Raw genomic sequence first — 6350 nt, 5'->3', positions numbered from 1 at the left:
CTCACTTGCATCCTGTACTGGAATGGCTTGAAGAGCTTGTTATCCATTAATTAAGTTTATTTGTATCTTCTTTCTTTGAATCCCTATCATCAAACTAGATTTTGGCATCATGCATGACTATAATATCCCCATGGAATATGCAAGTCTTATGTAACATGACACACAATCACAAGATTTGGTACATGATTGAGTGCCTATCACATGTCTTTAACAAGTTTGGAAACCTTGCCTTTAGTTGGCCAAATGCTTAGTTGATTGGGTCTTATGTTGGATGGTACGAACTTCCAATCCTATTTCTTGCATCCTTCAAAGAAAATCAACATGGATGGTTGGGTAAGCATAATCTCCTACCAATCAACAACTCACCCCTCACTTTTCTTGTTTATGTGATTATGGTGGACTGAGATGTATTAGAGAGCAAAAAGCTAAATATGAAGCATTCTAAGGACCAAGGCCTCTTTGAAAATAATGCATTCAATTGGAGTTTAAACTATGAGTTCAAGAGGTGAGACTCTTTAACACTTATACATAAAGTCTACAAATTCTTCAATCCCTGATTGACCTATTTATTGATACCAGAATATGGTAGTGATGTGGGTGAACACACTTAGGATCATTGGGGCACTTTTTTCCCCTTGCTAAGAGGTCCCCTCCCCGCTCTCCTTGTTTATACACCCATCATACTAGGGCAAGACACATTTTTCTTTTAGCATACTCATTAATGGTTGTAGGATTATGGGCTATTTTTGCTAGAGAGCATATTGTCAAGAGATGAAGGCGTGGTTCAAGTTTTTCCACTCTTGGTTCGTGGAAAGCCAAGAGATGGTACGATGGATTACATGATGAAGAAAAGATGAATTGGATGACTTTGGAAGCGGCCTTTTGGAGCAAGTTTGTGGTGGATGTGTAGCTAGACAAAGTGAAGCGAAGGTTAGATGGTCTAAAGCAAGGGTTGGATTGCGATTTTTGAGCATTCAAGTGGGAATTCTAGGCTCTTTGGGGCCAACATATTGAAGTAGTTGCTACAAATAATGTTGATTTTTTTAAAGTTGAGGAAATTCATGGATTGCCTTCATGAAGAGGTTTGAGATAAAGTTGAGGTGGATGGCCCGTGTCGTATGTGGAAGCGATGGCTTTTGCAAGAGCCAAGTCTAAGAAGATTTTGAAGAAGCGGCAAGCTAGGCATGGTCTGTCAAATGTTGTGGTGCCAAAGTCGGTTGATGCAATGGAAGTGAAGCCAAAGTTGGTGCAGAGGGATGTGCCGATGCGAGGAGCAGGGAAAAGTGCAAGGTGGACATGCAGGTAAAGATGCTATGTAGTGGCATACTGATGGCTATGCTTATTAAAGTTGCATTGGAATGTGCTACGGTGTTGCAGCAGGTGCGAGGGCCAATTGGGAGAGATAGAGCAGCCTCGACTATGGAAGGAGAGCATACAAATAGTGTGGTATGGGGTGAGTTTCTCTCCTCTTCGGTTGAGGATGAAGTGGTAGAACAGGTGCTTGAGGAGCAGGCAAGTGCAGTCGACAAGACAGAGGTGCTAGTGGACTTTGATGATGTTGGGATTGAGTGCGTTACAAATGTGGAAGCAAGCATGGATCCAAAGGTGGAAGAGTGTCCGGTGGAGCAGGTATGTTCAATGATGGATGAAGGGGAATCCCAGGTTGGGGCTTTGTCCAAGCTTTCAAAGGAGGCATGTGAAACATGGTTGAAGGGTATGCTTGTAAGTACACTTGTGCAATGGATTATCCGTCAAATACTGGTTTCTCTTGAGGAAATCTCTACTTTCCATCGTCAAAGGGAGAGTCAGATATGTATGTGGTACAGGATGATGGACATTATGGTGCTTCGCTTGAAGCATGGATGCAAAATGATGTTGGGAGCAATGAAGGTATCATGTGGACATTTTATTTGCATAGATGTCTATTTGCTTAGGTGCAACATTATGAGGAGTTATTGCAAATGGATGGATATGCTCAAAGCCAAGTGTTCAATCCTAGAGGTTTGACAAAGCAGGGGGTTGGTCAACCAACCTAAGAAGGAGTCATCTATACCACGAATAATACTTTGTACATACAATAGTTTTTTTTGCTTAGCTCATAGTGTCTGCTAGTTTTGAACTTTCCAAATTCCAATATTCACGTTTTTTGTTGAACATAAATGTTCAACAAGGGGGTTGGGCAATGATGGTGCAGCTAAAGTTCATCGATGCTATGAGGAGTGTAATGCAAGGTTGTGTGTGCTCTCAAGGTGATGCTAAAGTGGTCAGTCAAAGGTGGCTGGTCAAAGTGTGCAAAGTGTAGAAATGGGAGTGCTTGAGGTGGCCCTCAATGTGGTCTACAAGGCGGTCCAAATGGCTCCTAAATCATAGCTATGCATTGCAAGTTATGGTGGTTTGCATATCCTCACCATATTGGACAGTAGCAAATGGTGGATCAAGGTGGAGGTGAATGCATAAGCTTGAAGTGCTCAAGCTATGCTGCATGTCGGTCAAGATGGCTCCTAAATCAGAGCTATGCATTGCAAGTTATGGTGGTTTGCATATCCTCACTTGATTGGACAGTAGCAAATGGTGGATCAAGGTGGAGGTGAATGCATAAGCTTGAAGTGCTCAAGATATGCTGCATGTCGGTCTTTTTGGATCAAAAATCAGAGTTCAAATGAGCAAGATATGAGAGTTTTATCGTGGGCCATTTATGTGTTAGCTTGACTGCCTCGGTGGACACGCCATCTGAGGTTTTTCTGAGCTCACCAAGGTTTGCACGGGTGCTATGGTCACATTTTAAAGTATAGGGCTTGAAGATTGCATGGAATATGATTTGGGGCTTGACATGCCTACTTTCAAGACAACGAGATTGGACTGATATAGAGAGACAGACACAAGGGTTGCTATAATTGTGGGTGAAACTAAAAGACTTGGACGTAATTAAATTATAATAGTGAAAGCCTTTGGCTCAATTTACTTGTATTTCCTCAATTTTCAATCAAAATGTTTGATTTTAAAAGGGGTGTATAGCTATACAAAATGTTGGTTTTCAAAAATGAATATTGTACATTCTTTACAAAATGTTCCACTTCATATCTATTTTGAATTGCTGTGCAACCTACCTACAAAGTTTCTAGAAAGGAAGCCTAAGAAGTGCCATAATGAGTGTCTTCAATGCTCTCCTAATCTCCATGAAGCATATCCCTCTTTGAGATAATCTTATCTTCTTTGCAAGAAGTTTAACTGGGATCTTGGTATCATTTCCTTTTTTTGCTGATTGTTTTTTAGTCACAAGATTTCTTCTTGATTTGATCTCTCTTCTTAGTTTGCTTTTGACCCATCATGCAGCTCCTCCATCTTAAACTCATCTTTAGGACCTTCCTAGTAGTTTGTTTGGTCCTTGTTGTTAATCACTTTTACTCTCTGCATCATCAACATAACATAAGTGAAAAGAAGCATACATTTTATAAGAATACTTGCCTTTCATATTCAGATGTAGAAGAAGGTGGACCTCGTCCAAGTTTACCATCAAGGTAAAGATTGTTTAGCAAAGGATTGAATTGGTACGCGAGAATGAAGCACATAGAGAGGAAGTGTTCTATCCTAATTCCGTGCAAGAATAACACCAAAAAAAAAACATATGTGTTGTATAAAGTGTGTCCCTCTTGCGCAAAATTAGAGTACCCTAAAAATCTCTCAGACAAGGCACTAAATTCAATAAGAATAAATGAAAACTAGAAGTTCATTTCAAAATATGGTAATTTTAACCTCACAAGTGCATCTGGAAAAAGTCAAAAAAAGGGATGAAAAGGAGACGTGTCCTACTTATGCAAAATTAGAATTTTCTAATAATTTTTTGGCTTCTTGTGATCTTGTCCTATGCCACACTTGTCTATGAAACCTCACAAATACTTCAAGTAAGCTATATTGCTTTTTGAGCTTCTCCACCATGTCTAATGTGCTTGAAAAACTTGGTTCTTTGAGCTCCTCCGCTGTGTCTAGTGTGCTTGGAAAACTTGATTCTTGTTTGGTAGTATGACTTCTCCATATCTTGACCAGATTGGTGGCAAGCTTCCATATTTCTTTTTAAATAAAAGAGTGTCATTGTAGATGACACTCTTTTATTTGGTAGTATGACTTCTCCATATCTTGACCAGATTGGTGGCAAGCTTCCATATTTCTTTATAAAAAAAAGAGTGTCATTATAGATGATCTATTGCTCAGAGAAGAGAATTTAGTTAGTCACTTACATAAAAGTATTGGAGTAAATCAGCATAATACTAATTGACAACAATTACCATGTAGTGTATGAAGTGCTTCGAGCTTCAAGAAATTTTCATAGCTTTCTTAAATTTGTTGAGCTCTTTCTCAAAGTTGCAAAGGTCATTTTTTTCTCAATGACTTTTATCACGGTAAGAGGAGAATGCATCCAAGTCTTCCACACTTCTACCTTTTGATTTCTTGTTTTTCCATCAATTCCACGGTCCTTCATATCATTATGTAGGGCCTTCCATTGGTTGTATTGGACTTTGGTTGCACCCCTACTTGGTTTCCCATGGAGTTCTAGTAGGAAGTTCCTAACCTTCACCCCACCAATACAAGCCTTTATGGGAACATTGTTTCCACAAAATGGTCTCTTCAGGTCTGTCTCAATAACCACATTCCCCAGTAAAGTCCAATATCAGATGATACCTTGTTATGGCTATCTTCCTAGATGATAAAGATAGTAGTTTCCATGCAAACCCTATGTAAAGGTGCACAATCTTCTCAATGATTCTCTCTGACTATACACTAAAAGCTTTAGGGCTTTCTTTCCTCTCTAGTATCAAGAGCTCTATTTAAGAGTATTATTAACACTCTCTCAAGTTTTCTTCCCTTAACAATTTCATTATTATCCAATTTAATCACAAAAATGTCTTGCCCATTCACCTCAGTATGTTGAAGATCATAGAATTTTATCATTTCTCTCTGCAAAGTCCTTAAGTCAAAGAACAAATTGTTGAATAGTTAACCTTAAGGTCTTTCTTCTTATCAAGTATTGATGTTAAAAGGCTCCCAAGCATCTCCATGAACTTGGAATTAATTCTAAGCCTTAATCGATGGCTTTGGTAGCAAGGAGCCCTTCACTCTTGAGTGCTTAATTTTTATTAATGATCTTGAACAGGTGTAGTAACCTGCCCTACTGATTTTGTGACTTTTTCCATAGTCCCTTGAGCATCATTCTTATCTAAGATACAGCTATGCAAGAATATATCAATGCATTTCTTCCTAGTGCTCTTAAGCTTTCTTTCATCCAAAGTGTTCTTAGTAAGAACAAGTGGAATCGCTTCACAAAATGATTGTGATGCACTTCTCATGTTTCCTTGTGAATAGTCTAGCTAAACTAAGGACTTGAGGTGAACAAAAATAGTTGAGGAATCAGAGACTCCTATAGTCTTTGTTTTTGTTCACCTCAGGGCTGCACTGGCAAACACTATTGCACCAACATTGCCTCACTTATTCTGAAGCCAAATTTATGAAAGAAAGTAATAGTCTTCTCATTAGAGCAAGTCCTAATGTCTTTTATTGTTGGGTTAATTTTTTGTATGTTATGTATATATATATATATATATATATATATATATATATATATATATATATATTGTATGTATGTATGTGTGTGTGTGTGTACCTATATGTATTACTAACAAGGCAAGACGGCCCTTGTGTCATTAAATATCTAATATCTAACCAACCCAAATGATTTTTTCATATTAAACTGATCGTTTAATATGGGATAATAAACGGGAACAAGGGTTAGAATATAGACACGTGCTTACAGATCTATCTCAACACGGGGCCAATGGTAAAGGGGCCCAAATGAGAGATGGTTTGTCAAAGAGCAAAGTTAACTAATGAAGCTTAAAAGACCTTAGGGTTAGCTTTATTAAAGACCTCCAATGGTTAGTGTCAAAAGTCCTTTGACCTTAAGCAAGCTAGGGCTGAGCTTGAGGTGGGAACCTGACCTAAACTTAAGCAAGCTAGGGCTGTGCTTGAGGTGGGAACCCGACCTAAACTTAAACAAGCTAGGGCTGTGCTTCAGGTGGGAACTCCACCTAAGGTGCTTGTCATGCTTGATGACTAAGGTACTTGAGGTACTTGTCACATTTAATGAGGAAGTTGCTTGAGAAGCTTCCTATGCATGGGCGGTAAAATGCCTAGTCAAAAAGAGAACCTACACACTTATGAGGAAGTTGCTTGAGAAACTTTCTATGCATAAAAATCTCAAATTTAGGGGAACTCTAAAAGAGCACATGGGACACATGTCAGACTCTCACTAAGCTTAACCACATGGTGTGCTTGAATGCTATTGGTTGGGCTAAAGA

The sequence above is a fragment of the Adiantum capillus-veneris genome, chromosome 8 (genome assembly GCF_014529385.1).
Source record: "Adiantum capillus-veneris isolate H3 chromosome 8, ASM1452938v2, whole genome shotgun sequence".
In the NCBI taxonomy this organism is placed as follows: domain Eukaryota; kingdom Viridiplantae; phylum Streptophyta; class Polypodiopsida; order Polypodiales; family Pteridaceae; genus Adiantum; species Adiantum capillus-veneris.
This window is presented reverse-complemented; position numbering follows the sequence as displayed.